At 40.7% G+C, this 21277-nt stretch overlaps 1 protein-coding gene across 2 annotated transcripts in view; it reads right to left on the bottom strand.

The window, feature by feature from the left end:
* LOC122464967 (protein eyes shut homolog) overlaps window positions 1-21277 on the bottom strand; it is a 122028-nt gene that overhangs the window by 67440 nt on the left and 33311 nt on the right. Inside the window, exon 1 of one of the 2 annotated variants that reach the window (XR_006289437.1) lies at window positions 9101-9164. The exons of the other annotated variant lie outside the window; for it this stretch is intronic. The gene's annotated coding sequence lies outside the window, so the exon portion shown is untranslated. Of the gene's footprint in view, window positions 1-9100; window positions 9165-21277 lie in introns of those variants that run through there. 2 annotated transcript variants of the gene reach the window in all.

Raw genomic sequence — 21277 nt, forward strand, 5'->3', positions numbered from 1 at the left:
TCACCCATTCAAAAGTAACCAAATAATCTCATTCTTCCTTCTCTAGGAGTAGCAGGAAATTAAATAGCAGAATTTTTAAATTGTTCTCAGATTTGTTATTTTTGTGTTTCTAAAGGACTTATTATGGGAAGCTAAACTGAAGAGATTAGTTTTTCATGTATGTATATGTTAGATTAGCACTCATTCTTACCTCTTGCAGGAGTGTGTTCAATAATCTTGGTCTGTCTCTTTTGCTCATTAACTCCCTACCAGTGGTTGAGAATTTTGTGATTCCCATGGAACACAATGTTGCGAGATAATATGGTCACAGAAGGAGAGACTGAATTGGACACCATATTCCATAGGAAGTCAATGCTGATGGAAAAACATGGTGATGGTCTTACAGAGTGCTGTGTTGTTTCATAGACAGGTGAATTTTCTACCCTCTGGAGCTTTTTCAGGGCATGCGATTTCACTCCTATATGAGTTGCAGTAGTTGCATCTGGAGTTCACAAATGCATGTATCACTGTAGTTAGGTCTGAATATGACAGACTGGGGTATCAATCTTTTGGCTAGCCTCATGGGTGAGTGGACATATTTTGAAGACATGGCTCTTTGAGCATAGTGGGGGAATCTTATGAACAGGAGAGTCCTCTGAGCCTTTCACTTTATATACCAGCATCATCTTTGTCAGAGCTTGGGCCTTGATTCTGGGAGGGCCTTGGATTCTCTTCTGTGTTTTTTGAACATTTCAGATCTGTAATTAATATTTACCTCTATCATCTTTGGAATATTGCCAAATTTGGTTAATGTTATCATGGTATAACAAAGAGACCAGCTAAGTCTCCCTGACCATCACATGACATGAAGGATGATCTTCCTGAAAAATCCTTCCATTGGCCACAACATAGAAGAAGCATGACTGTTTAGACTATGAATTTCCATGAAGCAAAGTCACTTAGGTTGGCATCTTAACAGTATACATGGGAACTGTATTGAAATCTGTGTGAAAGAATGGACTTAAAATGTATCTCACAAGTTAGATAGCTGGCACAACTTCGGAACTGCAGATTTTAACAGCTAATTTCCATGTATGAGCCTCATCGTTATTAAAGATAATCTGAAGCTGGTCCATTTTGTCTATTCCAAATAGATACAAATATACCAGGTAGCATACAGTATGCTTTTAAATGACTGAGCAACTTTAAACTCAGCTGGCAGATAACTAGGTTTGGCAAATCCAAGCCCAATGAACTCTTTCAAATCTAACCTCAAATCTTATCTTTTAATTCAGATATTCGTATTGATTTGTACTTCTTGCTCTTCGTGTTGTGTGTGTTGTTTTTCAAAAGTGCTTAGGGATGTGCATGTCAGGCTCTGTACAAGCTTGCAACATAGAACCTCAGAAAGGATGTTGAGTGTGTGTATTTGCCAAATGTTCAGACTGAATAATGGTGAATGAAGGGAATCTCAGTCAGACATTGCTCCCTTGTGATACATTATGTTGTTTTTTTAATAGAATGCCCTGGTAATAGGGCATTCTATTAAAAATAGATATACTATTTTTACTAACAAATACTCCAATAACGGCACCATTATTATTATGCTAGATCTGGGATGAACAAGTGCTGATTTATAACCCAAAGAGCAGGTATAATGTGGGCAATGTTACTATTGCCCATAAGCAGTAGAATACCTTTAATTAGATTGACTTAAACTTCATTAAAAACTGCTTCAATGCTTTAAAAAACATGCCAGAACTACACCCAAAATGCATATTTTCAAATGTCCTATTAAAATGAAACCAAAATATTGATGAACACACACACAGCATATCCATTAAAAATCCTTTTCATTAAAAAGATATGTGGAGGCTGCATGTTATTACATGGGACATTTGCATACTGCAGTGCAGTACAACAGGCCGCCTGCGAGCATAAATAAATACTAGCCATGTAAAGGTGATAACTATATCTAATCAAGAATCTCCCCTTTGATTGTGGCAAAAAAAGGAATTTATAAAACAGAACAAATGTGAATAAATACTTTTCACTGACTAACGAGTTGCTGCTAACATGGAGGTAATAAACCAAGTTAATCTCAAGCAAAAAACAATATAGCTGTGGTTATACTTAAATAATTAAAACAGATGCTGTAATTCTTAGTTAATTAAAATATATGCCAATTCAAGTGGTATAGGTCTGAGAGACTGACTGACAAAGAGAGAAGTGTACTCACAGCATTCAGCAAAGGAGGAGAGAGGGAAAAGCAAAAAATATAATAAATATTTTCCAGCATTCTTTGTTGGCTTTAAAATATTTCTACTTGAAATGTCATGGATATCCAATGGACTGGGAGTCAGGGGATGTGGGTTCTATTTCTGATGCTAACAAACTTCTTGTGTGTACTTGCAAGAGTGACTTAGGCCAATCTTTTCAAACTTGGGATTAGGTGTCGTGCTTTAGACACCCAAGTCTGAAAATGCTGTAACTGTACATGAGGATAGCAATAAATGATCAAACAGGTACTGTGAGAATTAACATTTGCAAAGACTTTTGAAAAGGTAGAATGCTATGTGAGTATTACTGTCTATGTTATTCAGAGACTCGTGCCTTTTTGTAGACTATTTCTAGAAATGATAGAGCATTAGACTGACATTATCTATTTATTTAAAGTAATACTTTCAAGCATCGCATTAACTGGAGAAGGTACAAAAATACTACTTGTGAAGCTATCAGTACTGGTCAGATAACAAAATACACTTGGGACAAAGCAATGTGTTCTCTTTTGAGTCTAGAATAAGATGTCTGAATTACTGCATTCCTGAAAGACAGATCCTCTGCAATTAGCAAGTGTAACAGGGTGGCTTGCTCCTTAAGAGCTGGAGTCCTAGGGCCAGCCAACCATAGTTACTAAGGAGGCACACCTGAACAGGGATAAGCAGAGATAGGTGTAACACAATCCAATGGCAGTAAACTGAAGCTAGAAAATTCAGACTTGAAATAAAGCATGATTTTTTAACAGTGAGAGTAATTGGGGGTTGTAAAAATTTATTGAGGGTTGTGATGGATTGTCCATCACTCACAATTTTTAGATCAAATGGGATGTTTCTTCTAAATCTAAACAATATGGTCTAGACATTGTTCTGGGGATGTTCTATGGCCTGTGTTATACAGGAGGCCAACCAGGTGATCAAAATGAGCCTTTCTGGCCTTGGAATTTATGGATCTGTGAATTTGGGAAATGACACATAGGCAGGAAAGGTCTGGGAGTCACCTGATACGGACTTGAGGGACTCGGGAACTTTCTTTTGAATTTTTTCCTCAATTTAGTAAACCAGAACCTGAGAAGGGCATTGAAGGGATAAAAGAATCTGTGATTTACTCAAGAAGCCCATTGAAAGGATAAACAGAGGTGGGGAGCCCTTGCAGGGCTGCCCTGAGGCCAGGATAGGGCGCATAGGAAGTGGCCACTCAATCACAGCATGTTAGTCTCTGTGTGGTTGGATGAGAAAACTCAATCACCTGTTCTTACAAAACAAACCAACAAACAAACAAAAAAACCCCAACAACTTAATAGAACTTCTAGTTATACAAATATTGAGCTTATTATCAGAAAAACTCCTGGTACAGAGATTGAAGATCATGCCACTTCTGATATTCTTTTGAGCTATGCATTTTCACTGGTACCATCTCACCAAATTACTTTGGAGAAAAAATTAAAAGTGCTTAGGTGCTTACCATGGTAAGGAATTTCCAAATTTAAAAGATACACCCTAACTTCTTCCTCTTAGCCCTGTAACTTGAGATAGCAGGGTGAAGAGGGTCTCGGAGTGAAAGACAAAAGATCACGTGCTGTTGTAGAAACCGTGTACTGAAAAAACCTAAATTCCTGGAGAAGTGCAAATAGTTTCTATATTTTGTCCACTTAAGAAAGGTAAGACCCGTCAGAGCCAGGTTTTAGCAATAATTCTGTAGTATCTAGGGAGTACCCTTGTTGTTAAATCTGAGAAATGTCAAATTAATTTACCATAATGGTGAAGGAATCAGATGTGCCCCTCCCCACAAACAATTTACATCAATGACAGGATTGGGTAGAGGGTTGCTCAGGCAGAAGAAATTCAGACAATCATAAAATTATAGGAAAAATTCAAATTTGACCTGCAGATACATGTGCACAACTCACATAGATTTCAACTGAAGTTATGCAGGAATATCAAAGAGCAAAATTTGTCCCACAGAAATGGGAGAGAGGAAAGTTGTATTAGTTTATTTAGCCCATCCCACCAACCCATGCCAGATCTTCTCTGCTGAATGTTCACCTGTGTTTTATGCTACCCAGTTCTGACTAAACTGATGGGGGGGTCCACTGCTGGGACACTCTACATGGGATTAATAAACCTCATTTAGGAATTTCCCCAAGTTAAGCCTATATTTTCCACCAATGGTTGAGATAGGTATTAGCAATAATTATTTATGTTAGACCGTTTCTTCTTAATTGTTATGGCCAGGTACAATAAGCAGGTGTTTGGCTGTGGATCATTTCTTACAGGCTGTGGATCTGCATGGGAATAGAGAATGTACCAATGAATTCCCAGTAATGTGTTTCAATACTGGTACAATATGTGCATAAGCATTTACAAGAGAGCTTTCAATGTCATGGAAACAAAGATCAAGTTATTGTAAACCTCCCCTAAACTTCTAGAGTGCTGACTCAAGCTGAATCCAATCTCACATTGCAAGTGTGCCCATCACATTAAGTGAGATTCCATTAATTTAAAAGCAAAGTCTCCAAATTAAATTTCCCTTTTCCACCTTGTATGTTTCTTTGTCTTTCATTTTCAGCTGATAAGGAGATGTGTATAATTCATAAATGCAATGCCCTGCTATTTATTTCAGGATGCATTTTGTGTTTTATATCTCACTACTGAAAAGCCATACTTAATAGCACTATGGATAGTGAAATGTTGGTCCTCAGGTTCTACATTCTAACAAACTGGATGCTTTTAACAAAAGGACCAAAATCTTTCTTTTCACACATGTAAGGGAGAAAAGAACACCAAAGCCACAATTCAACTTTACTTTTCTCTTTAGCCCAGGATCCAGATTCTGAAATTAAAAGCTAACACAAAATGCATTAGTAATGCCTCCAGAAAATCTTTGCAGCGAATAGGGTCCAGAGGTGAAATCAGGAAGAAATCCAAAAAAACTGTATATGGGGGTACCCCTGAAGAGTCATGGTGGCCTCAAAGAGATCAGAATGAGCAGGAAGGGGCTCACAGGACATTGGTTAGCAGCCCAGAACAATAGTGGGTGATGTTTCAAGGGCCTGCTGAAGAAATGGGAAGAATAGCTGAGGAGGCAGGAGGTCAGAGGTTCATAGGTGGCTTGGGGTTTCAGGTATGAGATGTCAAGCTAAACTGCAGGGCAGAGGGTCGGGATATGAACAGCTCCCAGTTTTATGTTTCTGAAACTCATCTGAATTAAAAGAAGCCAGTTGCACATTGGTCTATGTAAAGTCCCCAGACACCAGCCATTAAGATGAGACCGGAACATATCTATCTAGGTTTATATACATCCCTATCACCATAGCTTTTGAAATTCTCATGCTTCAGAAAATAAAATGATCACCTTAGAGTAAGATTCAGATTGGAAAATGTATAAGACCTGCTTCACCAAGCTCCATCATAGGTTGGACTGGATGGCTAGGACAGCTCTCTCAAGAGTCTCTGATCTTGCTGCATTAGAGTAGGCTGGCTCCACTCTGAGCTCTCCCTGGGCTGATCTGGCTTCTGTGTTGATTCCAATGGTCACTTGGAGGAACTGTTCTGATACCTGCTTCCTCTTAGGCAGACAGAGCAGAGAAGATTTTTTTTTTTGGTGGGTCTATGTAGATTTTCAGCAACCAGACTCCTCTACTAGATTCAGGTTGCTGCGGAAACTAGGACACACAGAAGGGTGGCAGTGATACCCAAACTTCCAAGTTCACGTACCCCAGAATGACAATGTTGGCAGAGCGACCTCAGGCAGTGATCATATTAATGGCTTTCTAGTGGCTTTTTCCTGTTTCCAAGGTTGGGTAGGCAGCTGGCTGTAGTTTGTAGAGCTCTTATCCTCATCTGTTTTCTTTTTTATTTAAGTTTGGTTGTTCTACATTTGGCCAATAGTAATGGAATTAAACTAGCAGCAGAGCAAAAAGATGCTGGCTTACCATACAATTATGACAGCTCATTCTAGTCTCTAACCTTGTACCAGGAAGAACTTTGTTCAGTTACAATATTACATAATTGACCAGATGCATTGGGGTTTCTTTTCAACTTCCTCTGAGGCACTACAACACAGGTCACCATCAGATACAGTGTCAAGACTAGACCCTGCAGCTGCGTCTGCTCTGTACTTCCTACACCCTAACAAGCCAGCTAAGCTGCCTAATGGACCGTCCTGCCCAATTGGTTCTACAGTGGCAGCAGTAGCTTGATGGCTGCTCAATGAACATGTCCATGGACTATCTCCCTCCCTGTTCTCATCTCCCCTAGTCCTGCTCCAGCTGTGCTCCTCCACAGCTCCAGCCCAGATCCTGTCCTGCACCCAGTCTTGTTCCCATCCTGTTCCAGCCTTCCTCCTGCCTTTCCTGACTCCTGGTAATCTGATTCCAACCCTCATCTCTCATTCCCGATTCTGTCGACCTTGGCTCTAGCATTTTGACTCTGGTTCTGACCTTTGGTCCTGCTTCTGGCCCTGTCTCAACCCCTGGGCCTGGCATTCAGACTCTGACTCCAGTTATGACCTTTGGTCCTGCTTCCTCTGGGGTGGGACGCGACCCCTCTGGGGTGGGGCACGGGGGCTGTTTGGTACTGCTTCCTATTTCTGGCCCTGCCTCGACCCTTGGATTTGGCATTCGGACTCCAACCACTAGGCCTACAACCCACTTTCCCGACACATAGACCACTTGTATTAAATGGACAATCAATCACTTTCATGATGGAAATTTCCATATTTTTTCTTCTGTACATGTAAATGTAAGAAGTGTTGACCAATATATAATGGGCTAATACATCTATCACATTATCAATATGTAAAAGTCACACTGTGTAAATATGCCTTAAGCACAGAATATCAATATTACACTATATTGAATATACATTTGTGGCAGTGTTATGGCCTAAATTGGCCATTGTCTTTCTATAATCATATTCATGTCTGTTAACACTTTGCAAAGCTGAATTCAGCTTTGGCATTAAAAAATAAGAAACTTTTCAAAGGCAAAATACATTAATGTTCTGCCCTAGTACAAGCAGGGGAGGTATCTTCACAGACCAGTACCTGGAATGCTAGTATCCAAAAGAAAGATAAGGGAGGTATGCAACAAAAAGTTAAGGAACTGGTAGGTTGAATTTCAGTGACTTGAAAGAGATTTGTAACTATAAAATCATCCTATAAATACTATCATCTGAAATGTGTTGCTTTGGAAGGAAGCCTTCTTTGTAAGGTGAATTCAACAACACTGTATGAGACAGCTTCCCAGAAATTGGTATTATACTGAACCTTTTCCCCTGTACTATACTACTGACTCTTAGCAATTAACCTGACTGATATCGGTTATTTGATCTCTTGAGTATATTTCAAAATGAACCAAAGTGTGGTCAAGCAACTGACTACACAATTTACCAACAGAAGTAAGCCAGCCTTCTGGAAGGTGGCGCTATGGGGGCGATTCAAGATGGAAATTTACAGTAAGGCATACTGGCCTCTCATCTTAAGATTTTATATTTAGACTGAGAGTATATATTTTGCTTTGTGTTGAAATGTTTAATATCAGTTAAACATTTACATTTTATGATTATGTAGTATCAGTATGCTACATATTTTACACAACATTTTAAAAAATATTTGAGTAATTTTAATTTTTATTGCTCCTTTTAAAATTATTATTCCTCTACCTTTAAAGCCAGTTTACAAGAGTTAAAATGCACAGAATTTGGAGGGGGAAAATTAATTATCCAAATATTGTTAAAAAAATTAAGAATAACATAGAAGGTTTTCTATACATATGTGTCCCATTGGGAAACTAAAATATTCTACAGTAGAACCTCAAAGATATGAACACCTCGGGAATGGAGGTTGTTTGTAACTCTGAAATGTTCATAACTCTGAATAAAACGTTTTTAGCAGTTTATGTTTAACACAGTACTGCACTGTATTTGCTTTTTAAATTATTTTTTTGGCTCTGCTGCTGCCTGATTGTGTACTTTCGAGTTCAAATGAGGTGTGTGGTTGACTGGTCAGTTCTTAACTCTGAGGTTCTACTGTAATCCAAAGGGGTCAACTGTAAACCTATCCCGCACTGCAGACCTTTTTGATGGTAAATTGCATATTTGATGGGAAGGAAGGAAACATTTTTCTGTCAGCCTATCTGAAGTCAGAGGGATGGAATGTTAGCAGCAGTCTGGTGAAACAGGATCACTGGGCAGAATACAGATGAAAGTTATAGGTGCATAATAAATATAACTGATCACAGGCTTCTTCACTTCATCACATGGCTATCAGTACTGCATGGTTGGTACAAAATTCAGTAATTCAATTGCTTATATTCTGGTGTCCATGAAAAATGCAATGAAGCGTCATTTTTACTTCTGAAAATTAAAAATTAAAAGTTAGAGTCATACTCCAGTAAAGAACTGATCAATTTTAAACACAGGATTTTTAAATTGTTTATTAAATGTTCATTTCCTGCTTCTTTTGCACTGTGCAATAGAAAGACTTGATTTTTTTTCTCCCTAAATGAGCCTCATTTGGAATATGATTAATACAGAAAAAAGCTGAATCACATTACAAAGTCAGTTTGATCAACTAGCATAGCCACCACAGTCTCCCAGACAATTATATTGGGTAGCAATAATAAGACAGACATTTTTTCTTTTCAAATTAACTTATACAACAGACCCTCATTGGAAGTCAGGCTACTAGTCACAAAATGGCACTTCTCAAATAATTAAAAAAAAAAGAAAGACTCCAAACATGCATCATAAGCCTTCACTCAATAATCTTCTGTTTGTTATAACTTAACAGCAAAAGTGATTAAGTGCTAAATCATTAAACACCTCTTATTTTATATACTTACTTATTAGGATGTTTCAGTACTTTGATAGACAACCCTTGTTTCTGGAAAGAACAGAAAACGTCATGTATCTGCCTACAAACAAAGGCTATAGTACAGAATGTTAGAATGATGCTTCTTTAAAAAAGGCAACCTCCCATTGAGCCAGACTGGAGACAAAGCACCCTATATCAACTAGAGACTTAATTAAAAAAGATAGAATGCCAGTAGTGACAGTTTAGGTACTTGCTCCATCCACAAAGCTACACTCTACTATTCTCAAATTGTGATCGTAACAAAATCATTGGCGAAACTACATTACGTTATTGCATCTAGCAGCAAATAATGTGTGCAAGGTCCCCAGTTCTCAAATGGCCATGAGTCATTTTTTTTGTCCTAGTGATCCTGTTAAAACAGAGCTCTGTGTGCTTTCCCCCCACCCCCGACCTTCCATTTTCACTAACCTTTTGTGAGGATGCATTCTCCCAGGCAGCAGGTTTTAGTGATTTACATTGTTTTACGCTAACGGGAAGAAATGGCTGCGTCCCCTGGAGCAGCCACACTTTTAATCAAATACAGCTCATAAATCACATTTAGGACTTTCAGAGCTCAATCAATAGGATATTTTATAGTCTGCAACAAAATTATCTGGAAAGCAGTAGAAGTACAGGACGGATGTAGCTGGGGACCACACAGATATAGGCTCTGCAACCTGTCTGCCTATAGGGATTAACCTGTCAATTTTAACAATGAGTGATCTACCCCAGAACTGTAATGCGTTTATGACCAATGCATTGTTGGCTGCTAATGAAGCATTTTTGGAGGTCCTGATTGACAATACCAAAGCAGAGCAAATTTCCTATTCCATTTTACCCTCGTTTAGGGACAATTACTAATACCTTTTCCCTTAAAATTTGGTTACAATCTTGTTCTCATAGACAAAATTTTCTATGCCTTTGCTAACTGAACACTTTACATTTGTCTGATGCTCTCTAAAAAGTAAATCAGGGAATTTCAAGGCCTTCTCAGAACTAATTCTGTTACATGTTTCCCTTAACTTCAATTTGCCTATTTAATGTAGCAAAATTCTTCATCTGGTTTGATTTGTATGCACAGTATATATTGTATGTTATTTTACTATGTAGGCAAACAATTACTGCCTCATGTAACGGAGAAACTACCAGTGGTACAAACTTAATCTGAAAGTTTATGGCAAAAGTTAGGGGAAAAGTTGCTATAAAAATTCTAAATTACAGCTAAAATACTTGAATCATTTTAATGATCAATCTAGATGATGTATTATGTACAAATGAATAGCTTGCTTCATAATTTGTGAAATATATTATGGAAAACAAAAGATACAATGCAATTTCTTCAGATTGCCTTAGTAGTTAGCAGAATTATGAAACTTCCATTGATGTTAATGCAATACTGTAAAATCTCGTACATCTTTTAGCTAATAATTAAGTGAACTTTGCTTATGAAAAATCCTGAGCTGGGGAGGTAGGGAGGGAATGCAATAGTAGTAGAGATAATTAAGATGAGAATTTAACTTTGATCTTAGGTATTTATATATCCTTGCAACAGAGTGCTGAGGGCTAGTTCCTGAACCAGTACACTGGTCACTATTAGTACTAATTAGGTTCTCCTGGAGAAGGCTAATTGGACAGAGATGTACCTGATTAATATCAGGATAAATTGGAGCTAGTGAGTCAATGAGCTAATTAGCCCATTAACAGAAAGGGTGTATGATAGCTGGAGGGGGAGCTGAGCTGAGCTGAGCTGACCAAGAAGGAACTCTGAGTAAAGACACTTTCACCTCCCTTCCCCACCCATCCCCTTTTTGTAGATGGCTTAGAAAGTGGAGATAGTGTGTCAAGGTGTGGAGACTCTACTATGTACTGGTGGAGGGATTAAACCACTGTAAATAAACTACACGGGAGTGTATAAAAGCAAGGAGGACTCAGAGCAGTCTGTGTTCGTGGAAGAAGCCAAGGTGTGCATGCTGCCCTGTCACCGGCCTCCATTACCATAGCATTTGAGAACCTCACAATCTTTAATGTAGTTATCCTCACAGCACCCCTATGAGATAGGGAAGTACTATTATCCCCATTTTACAGATGGGAAACTGAGGCACAGGGACACTAAGTGACTTGCCCAAAGTCTGTGGCAGAGAAGGGAACTGAACCCAAGTCTCCTGAGTCCTAAACTACTGCCCTAACCACCATCTAATTACATGCAGTTATATTCCTTTTGACTAAAGCATTTGGATGCTATAATGTGTAGAGTAACTCCTCACTTAAAGTCCTCCCAGTTACGTCGCTGATCAATTAGAGAACATGTTTGTTTAAAGTTGCACAATTCTCCCTTATAACAGTTGTTTGGCAGCTGCCTGCTTTGTCCACTGCTTGCAGAAAGAGCAGCCCATTGGAGCTAGCTGGTGGGAGCTTGGAATCAGGGTGTACCGGCAGCCCACCCTCATCAGCTCCCCTAAGTTCCCTATGTTGCAGCTGCTCAGCAGGCTATCAATTTCTGGGCAGTTCAGCTGTCCCTCCCCCCACTGCCTTGTGCTGCTCCTGCCCTCTGCCTTGGAGCTGCTCCTGGGAGCCTCCTGCTTGCTGCGCAGGGGGATGAAGAGGGGTGCTAATGTCAGGGTGTCCCCCTCCTCATGCTCCTGCCCCCCACTCCTGTACCCTATCTCCAAGAGCAGGGGGGGACACGACAGGGCTCAGGACAGAGGGAGCTTGCTGGCTGCAGCTGCAGTCTCAACTTGCTGATCTACTTAAAAAGGCAGTGTACTCCATATAGAGAGAGAGAGAGAGAGAGAGAGAGAGAGAGAGAGAGAGAGAGAGAATAACAATTTAATACTGTACATAGTATTATATATATTTGTCTTTTGTCTGGTGAAAAAATTTTCCCTGGAACCTAACCCCCGCGTTTACATTAATTATTATGGGGAAATTGGTTTTGCTTAACATCGTTTCGCTTGAAGTAGCATTTTTCAGGACCATAACTACAACATTAAGCAAGGAGTTAGTGTATATAACAATTCTCTTTTTTATATATGTGGCAGGAAAGAATGCCCAGTAGAACAGATACATTATAATGGGTATTTGTCTCTTCCTTGCCATATTGTGTTTGTCCTTTGTAGATCTCTTTATAAAAAGAGTACTTTAAATCCAATTAACTACAGACTCCATAAAGATATGGAGTACAGTATTGCCGATGCTAGAAATTGACAAAAAAATTAAACTTGTTACACTGACTTTTTGAATAATTCTTTAAAAAAACACATCTGAATTATCTCTGGAACATCAAGTTTAAATCATATTATTAATAACGTATAATATAATTATTTATTAATAATAAATTGTACCAAGTACTATTGTATAGTTCATTTATCTAGGATCTTTAATTCCAAGGATTTACAAAATATATAAATATATTTAGGTCCTGTTCTTATGGAGTTACTCATAAATCTGCAGAAGGAGAAATATATATACCTATAGGAATTGTAAATGCACCACTGAAATGCAGCATTGAATCTGGGGTGAAATTCAGCATGATACAACAAGCTCAGGCAAGGAATAAAACATGTTTAATGCAACTGAAATTTAGGTAATGACTCAAAATGGAATTTGCTGCTAACACAAGAAGTCTAACCTCTTATTTCTTGTAGTGCTGACACCATGATACAAAGCCGTGGGATGATTATATATGAAGCAAGACAATAACTTGTTCAAATCTTACATAACCCTTATAACGTTAATCTTCTAAACTTTGCAGGAATGCATAAAGCTATAGCTATAGTGGTATGAACCCTTTGAAAAATGTCAAGAGAAGTAACTGTGCAATAATCGTACTTTATATTTCTATAGCACCTTCCATCAAAGAATCTCAAAGAGCAATGCCATGATCCAAAGCTGAGTGAGGTTAATAGAAAGGGCAAGTCTACACAGCAGCTGGGAGGTGTGATTCCCAGTGCAGATAGACTAACTCATGGTAGCTCAGCAGAGTTAGTGTGCTAAAGATTGCGGTGCGGACATTGCAGCACTGGAGGTGGCTCAAGCTAGCTGCCCAAGCTCAGCCCCGGGAGACAGGTGGGATTGGACTTGGAGGATTAACCTGAGCTGCCATCATGGCCACACTGCTATTTTTAGTGAGCTAGTTCGATCAGAGCTAGCAGGAGTCTGTCTACCTGTGCTGGGAATGACACCTTCCAGCTGCAAAGGTAGACATTAGTCCATTGATTTCATTAGGCTTTGGATGAGACCTTTTGTGAACACTAAGTTTCTCAATATCCCTGTGAGGCAAGGAAGTAGTCTTACGCCCATTTCAAAGTTGACCAAAGCAAGGTGTAGAGGGGGTTAAGTGACTTCTCCAAAGTTATGCAACAAATCTGTGGCTAACTCAGGAATATCAGACTGCTTGAATACTAGTCCCCTGTGCTAACCACTAGGCAAAGTCACATTTTTTGTATCACACAGTGAACTTGTTAGATAGCATTCCTAAATAGACAAGGGCAAAAAGAAAAACACATCAAAGAAACATCATGGAAAATTAGTGGTGTGCAGGTAGAGTGCCCGCTATGCCCTCAGGCACTCTTCCTAATCTACTGTGTTGCTTTTTCTCCACTAATTATTGTACTTTTTCTTACAAAAGACTGATCTCATCTCTTTGAAATGTGACTGCTCTTTTGTCCTCTCAAATGCACCTTTAGCTCAGTAAGAATGAGTGACATTCTTTGATTTGTCTGTAGGTCTCACCCTCTCCCAATGCATTTTGGCTTTGCTATTTTTTCCTCTTAAAATTGAACGTTGTGTGTGGAGTACATCTTATACTGTTATCCCAGAGCAGCTCAGCAGTGAGCTCCCACCACAAAACTGATTCTACAAAGCTACTTGACAGGATCTTTCTCTGAATCTGATCTATTTCAAGTGTCAGACTTTCTAGACACTAATCCCTTTTCCTTTTAACTTGCTTTCTCTTCCTATTCCTACAACCGCTATAAAGTTTGTCAACTTTACCAGTGAAGTGAAATAGTCTAACCATTTAAAAAATAAAACCCACTCCATTAATCATAATGATTTCACTTTGTTTATATGTGAATGATGCACGCTATTTACCTCTTTAAATTCCACTCAGGTTCATTTTTAAAACCTAATGTATTCCATAGGCAACCATTTTCAGTTATGAGAGCCTTCTGTTATTGTCCCTCTACTATGGTCTTGCTTGAATGGTTCATGCCTTCTTTCTTCTATATTTATTATTCTTCCTCCCCAAATCATCTTTCTTTACTTCCTTTGTTCCTGTTGTAGATCTGATGTGACATGTGCAGAGGGAGAAGTCAGGCCTGGTTGATAGATTCTACTCTCTGGTGCATCATGTATGTGATGGTCATGGAAGTGATGGCAGGAAGCTGCAGGATACAGCAGGTTTTTGCCTGAAAGGAGCTCACATGGAACCATGAAAAGAACAAAAAGTGCCGGCTATAGGCTTTGTGATCGATAATGGCAGGACAAGTAAAGCATGGCAATTATTAACGGTGTGCTGCTGTAGGACTATCGAGGTTCTCTTCCCCAAATAACCATTTATTGCTGGCAGTGATTATATTAGCTTTGCTACTGCTCTTGTATTATTGGAGTTCTTCAATCATTTTATGTCACAATCTCTAGAATTGGCCAATTTGTCAGCTAGGCTGAGCTCCAAAGTACCTCAATTTGCCTTTCAACCTTCACAGCATTTTACTACTGTCCAAGATCATCAGGGATAACAACTTCAATTGAGGCACATGCCCCCTGTAGGCTTGAGTTTGCCCTTCAAAAGAAGCACTACCTCCTTGATTAAAAGGGAGTGATGCTCATTTAGAGTCTGATGAATCTGGAGAAACCTCAAATACAGGGGAAGATCTGAGAGGGCCTCACCTATACAGGATGCAGCAGAGCACAAAGCTGAACATATTGTGATTTTCATTTTGCATGTTTGGTTTTGTTGTCAAAAATATTTGCCGTAAAAGAAACGGTTAATTTGTAAATATTATGAGCTTGGAATTTGTAATTAAATGGTTTGTCATACTTTGCATATGTCACCATTTGTGGGAAGTTTGATATAGTTGTTATTTTGCTGTCATTTTGACATATCACAAAGCTTTCCATTTTCTGCTGGCAGGGAAAATACATTCAGTTGCATTGTAGCAAACTAAATAAATAAGCAAAAGCATCCAAAAGGGACCTGTCTGATCATATTTGCAAGAGAGACAAAAATCTACAATTCAAGGTGGTCACTCAGCATGCAAAAGTTCTCGTGTGTGAAATGGAGGCTTCCCTTGCTAGTACTAAGCTCCAGACTCCCATCCCTTGTGTTGAGCAGACTCCTCCTACTGCCTTTGATGAGGCAGCAGGAATTTACCTAGGAATTACCCTAATGCCATTATCTGTACAAACACTCAATTACATGAGTAACAGTAACCTTGGTCACCAAGAAACTGATTCAGGATCCAAACTGCCCTACCCGTGTCTCTCTACAGGGAGGGCTCACAGTGTCGAGTTAGGGTCTGCATTGCATTTGGCATGCAGCACCATGTTTCCAGTGCTGATATGGAGTTCTGTGCTGGATCTTGGCTGCCCCTGACGTGATCCTGCAGCCATGTTCCCCCCCCCGCCCCCGCCAATAACCACAGCAATATAGAGTCCCATGCTACTCACCCTCACTGGACACAAAGTGTATCTGCCCTGCTCAGTCCCTAGGTCACTGATCAGGGGCATTTCTTTCACTTTGGTGCAATGATGGAATCTCATGCAGGCTCCCTCGGGCCAAAGGTTTGGGCTGCTCTCAGCCTGTTGGGTCATTGCAGCAGAAGCCGTTGTTCCTGTGACCTGGCCACTCTAGTCACATTTTTTTCCCCATTAAACCAGGCTTCAGGAATTTGATTGAGAACTTCCTACCATTTTGCTTTGCAGCTCATTTGCTCATCCACTGTTCAATCAGGGCTTCAGGGGTAGGACCAGCTTTCACAGCTCTGCTGACATTTTCTGGAGTGAAAATTCACAACACAGTAGGGCTTCACACCTCCACACACACAGCGGTAAGAAGGTGGCAAACATAAGGTCTGATCCTGTGCACAATCATCTCCAGAAGCACTGGGTCAGAATAACTATGGGCATCTGCAGAATCAAACCCATATTTGTATGAAGTCCTCCTTTTTTCAGATTTTAGCAACTAATTCATCCTCTCCTTTCAAAAATTAATTTTATTCTTTTGATAATCTACCAAACAATCTGTTAAGTGTATGGAAGGTAGTGCATGAATAAACTGGGATATAATAAAGAAAGCGTTGATAAACAGATGGGGAAAGCTAAGGGAAACACCAGGGCTTCAACCGTAAGACTGAAATATGTTTTGTTACATATGCATTTTTCCTTTTAAAACAATTTTTTAAAATAATTTGTTTGCTATATTAATTTTTTATTAGTATTTGAGGGCACAAAACTAGGGAAGAAGTCAAGACTTGGAGTCAGAGTTGGAAGGTCTTAAAGATCAGTTTGAAGGAGGAAATGAGGTTGTAAATTGGTAAAGATCAGGAAGAAGCGGTTCCATAATCAATGAAGAAATTATTCTTAATGCTATATATAAAATCTACACAGATTTTGAAATATTTTCCCTCACATTTATTATCTTCGTATTTAGGCAGCAATTAGCTGGTAACATGAATTTGGGAGTGGCAGGAGGAAAATAACCTGTACTCTGATAACTTTGAAAAAATATGAGAAGCAAAAATGATGTCACAATTAAGCAAAAATCCTGCAAAAGATTTACACACATGTAGTGTAAGTAGGCATCAAGTGGGATTACTCACAGTGCATAAAGTTAAACATATTGATCAATTTTTACATGATCAGGTCCTTAATTGTTTAATAAGGAAATCATATTGAGGCAGCAATAAAGTAGCATTGTATAATTCGGCTACAGTTGAAACTATAATAATGAAACTGTAAGGCTTAAATTTAATACTAATGGAGTCAGAGGCAAGACAGAACCACTCCAGTAATGGTAGAGACATAGTAAAACATTATGGCACGTTCTCAGTGCTAATCACAAAAGTAAACAAACTCATCCAGAACACAGGTAAATTAGTTATTGGCACATTCATGGTCCTAGAAGAGATTTTTTTTACCTTCCCACATAACAATTCAATCTTGATCAGGTGTAGCATTTTCACTTGAATATCTTTCTTCATAAAACTTTATTTAATTTGTGTCATTTTTCAATGTGTACAGGAATTCTAACCCAGATCTAATCTTAACATTTCATTGTTTTCTGATAAAAGCAATTGGGTCACACACTCCTTTATTTGCAATCAGTGCAGTCACATGGATATTGCACAATCTCCTCTGGTTATCTAATTGATCCAGTAGTTTTTACACCATGGTAAACTTTCTTGTTACAATTTTCTTTGTTTTTTTTTAAGACACATTAAACTTTATCTTCTCTCAGGCCTGCATTTAAATGTCAGTTCCATTAACTCTGATCTCTGGCCTACTCATTGGGATGTTCAGATTTTAAATTTGACCTCACATTCTCCAGTTTACTCTCAATTGCATCCAGCCTGGCCTTTGCTGATGTCAAAAATTCTAGATTGTTGTTTTCAGATCCTGACTGGATTATCTCTTGATTAGTCTCTGTAGAGGTTGTGGTCTTTGAATCACCCCACGTATTCTGCTTGGTCAAAGAGTGAGGAGTGAAGATGCTTTTACTTTGGATTTATATCTACATAATTGATGCTTGTTTATTTTCTTATGTAGGCATTAACCTATATTTTTATTATGACTACTGTAAGTTATGTTGACCAGAATAAACATAACAGGAGTCCACTAAGAGGTGGTGTTTCCACTGTGCTCCCAACAAAATACACACAGTCAAGTACCATATGGAGTCCAATGTCCCCATCCCCCTCCATCGTAGGGTCTGACTTTATTGGTTCTTGAAAAAATAGCTACACAACATAAACCTCGGCCAAAGCCAGTAATGACAAACCTTTTATGTGCCATGTTCCAAGAGAACACAGAAGTACTCACCATCGTATGGCAAGCTGGAGGTGCAGAAGCAGCTGTTCTACAGTCAGTGGGGCTTCTGCTATTGAATTCCAGAAGACAGCTTTTTGATTCTATGCTCACATTTTGTAGATTTGAACATCAAAAATGCTACACTCGTTTAATCTTTTAGTTGATACATGATATCTGGCTTGATGAAATTCATTGCTGAAAACAGTTTTCACATGAGCACAATGAAATAAAGGTCGTCACCGTAATTATGGCTATTGTTTCTATAAGAAAATTTTAAGAATTGGGCCAGGGATTCCAAGTTCATAAGATTTTGTTTTCAGGAGAATACTGAACATTTTCCTTCACTCTTACCATACTCAATACTTACACATACTTGTGTAAATTACTGTCTGAGAATTATAATATTTTTCAGCTGTTGGAATTTAACTGTCCTAAAAGATCTGACAACTCTCCAATTATAACCTATTTGGACTGAGGCATACTTGTCCACAAAAGTAGCTACATTTTCCAGATCCTTCCTCACTGAAGGGAAATACTTTAGCTTTCCAATGTCCAACTCTTCCTTGAGGATTTCCAGCTTCTTTTCATAAACTTTCATGTCATGAAATTTGACTACTTCTCGCCTTTGAAATTCTACACTGGTTTATTGGAGTGTTCGCTGAAAGTACTTGGACTGTCGAGTTTGGTTAATCACACTCTATCTCATGACATTCATGAGATCCTAAATGATAATGAATTTAAGAAAGAAAAACAGAAAAAAGGTTCAGTGTACACCTGAATTGGGAAAGAGGAGTCCTGGTATTAAGACACAGTGTGATACTCTGAGCATTTGGAGAGGCTAGTGGTGGGGGCATGTGACAGAGTGCTGGGCAGGGACACCTGAGCCAGCCCTCTGTCATGCCAGCTCCAATTAAGGGAAATAGATTGGAGCTGCCTAGAGAAACCTGTGCCTGATTAGCAAAAGGGAAACAGCTGCCAGCCTAATTAGCTAGGGGCTGCATAAAAGCCTCAGGGGAAGGAAACCAAGGGGACAGACAGAAGGGGGGAAGGAGTGTGGTAGTTCTTCTCTCTTGGGTGCCGAGACTAAGGAGTCCTCAAGGCTGAAACTCCTAAGCTGTAAATGGTGAGAAGATGGTGGGATTGCCCTACACCAGGGATTGCTGAGCCAGAAGGTCTCTGAATGTTTTTTGGAGCAGAGAAGAGGCAGGAGCAAAGGGAGCCCTGCTACACCCTGACATTTGGGGGATTTTCTGGGATCCTGAGCCACTGCAAGGGTTTGGTGGCCTGGAGATGGAAGAGACCCAGCAATGGCTGGTGAAGCAGAAGGCTATGCAAGGCTTGCAGCAATCCCACCAGGTGGAGAGTCAGGCCTTGCTTACTTGGCAGGCCGAGCTGCAGAAAAGCTCGCAGGACTTCATATGGGAGTAGGCCAGCATACAACAGCAGCTCCTGCAGAGGATGGTGAGTCCCACAGTGGGGGATGGCACCCGGGTGCCAGGTGTAGGACTATGTTAGATGGGCCTAACAGATGACCTAGATGCACCTCTGCACCTTTGAACAGGTACCCATGAAGGCTGGATGGGATAGGGAAACCTGGCCCCTGTGGCTGACTCCCTAGCTGGCAGGTGAAGCCCAAGGAGGCATACATGGCCCTGAGCGAAGAGCAGGCCCGGAATTATGACGCGGCAAAGGAGGCTGTCCTGGAGCAGGTGGGTACTTCTCTGAAAAGTACCGCCAGAAGTTCCGGTCAGCAAGATGGATGGGGGGTTTGCGGCCCTGTGCGCTCACCCAAAGGTTGATGGACTGGGCCCCCACTGGCTGAGACCAGGCACCCAGACAGTGGCAGAGATTATGGATGCACTGGTCCTAGAACAGTTCCTATAGGGTCTCCCTGAAAACATACGAGTTTGGGTTAGTTGGTATCAACTGTGTACTGTGAAGGGGGCCGTGAAGCTGATGGAGGAGTATGTGGAGGCTGACTTCCACAGGAAAGAGGGACAGCCATATAAAGACTTGGAGTCTGGGAGAAAGCCCAGAGAACCCCTGCCTGGAAAGGGCCCATAGAGGAAAAGGATGCTCCTCCTGGAGCCCGACTGATCGTTCGCTGGAAGTACAGGTGACCAGGACATAAAAAGGAGGGCTGCACATACATGGAGTGTGGATTTGCTGAGTTTTGAGGCTGGACAAATGCTGGAGGGCAGGGGAAGGGGCAGAGACTGTGCACCATTCTGGTATTAGTGGGGAGGAAACCCCAGAGGGGCCTGGTAGATACAGCCTGAGCCTGCTGTCTTATCCAGAAGGGGCAGGTAGATGTGCACTGGATGATTCCAGGAGCCAAGATGAACCTTGAAAGTGTCCATGGGGATAAGAGACAGTGCCCTAAGGCTCAGGTGCCCTTTGGGGTCTGGGACAAGTTCCAGTGGAAACAGGTCAGGGTAGTGGAGGGGCTGCCTTATCCGGTAGTGCTGGGCATGGACTGGGACCTCTTCCCAAAAGGGAAAGGAGGTGGTAGGAGGAAGCCCATGGGGGGGGAGGGGAGGGAAGGGGAGGTGCCCTGTAGAAGGAGGTGGAAACCCCTAAACCACAAAGCCCCAGTAAGGAGGGAAACCAATGTCCTCAGGAAATGGAAGTAAAGAGCTCTAGACAATGGAGCCAGAGTCAGGAAGGATATATGGAAGGAGGGATGGGGGAGACACCCCTCCTAGGGCCCTTAGCGGAGGAGAAAGGCCCAACAGCATGTCCTAGAAGACAGCCACCAATAGAAGAGGCCCAGGCCCTGCTTGGCGGGTTGGAGGAACCTGAGGCCCTGGGTGTCCAGGGGGAGGTAGGGACCAACCCCGAACCCCTGCCAGAAAGGGAGGGAGAAATGTTGGGGGGGAAACACCAGGGGATGAGAATGGTGTGAGGACCTGTGGGTTGTGGTGGATCTATGGGGGTATCCACCCCCCATGCAGTGTAATTTCTGCAGGTGGGGGACAAACCAACCCCACAGGGAGGCCCGAAGGGGACACCTGAAGGAGGAACCACCCCACCCTCATAGTGCCCCATCCAGTAGAGTGAAGAGGGAACGTGCAAGGATGAACCTGGTGGTTAGATAAGGGGTGGGGGGAGGTGTGTGATAGAGTGCTGGGCAGGGACA

This window comes from Chelonia mydas, chromosome 3, assembly GCF_015237465.2.
Source record: "Chelonia mydas isolate rCheMyd1 chromosome 3, rCheMyd1.pri.v2, whole genome shotgun sequence".
Classification (NCBI taxonomy): Eukaryota; Metazoa; Chordata; order Testudines; family Cheloniidae; genus Chelonia; species Chelonia mydas.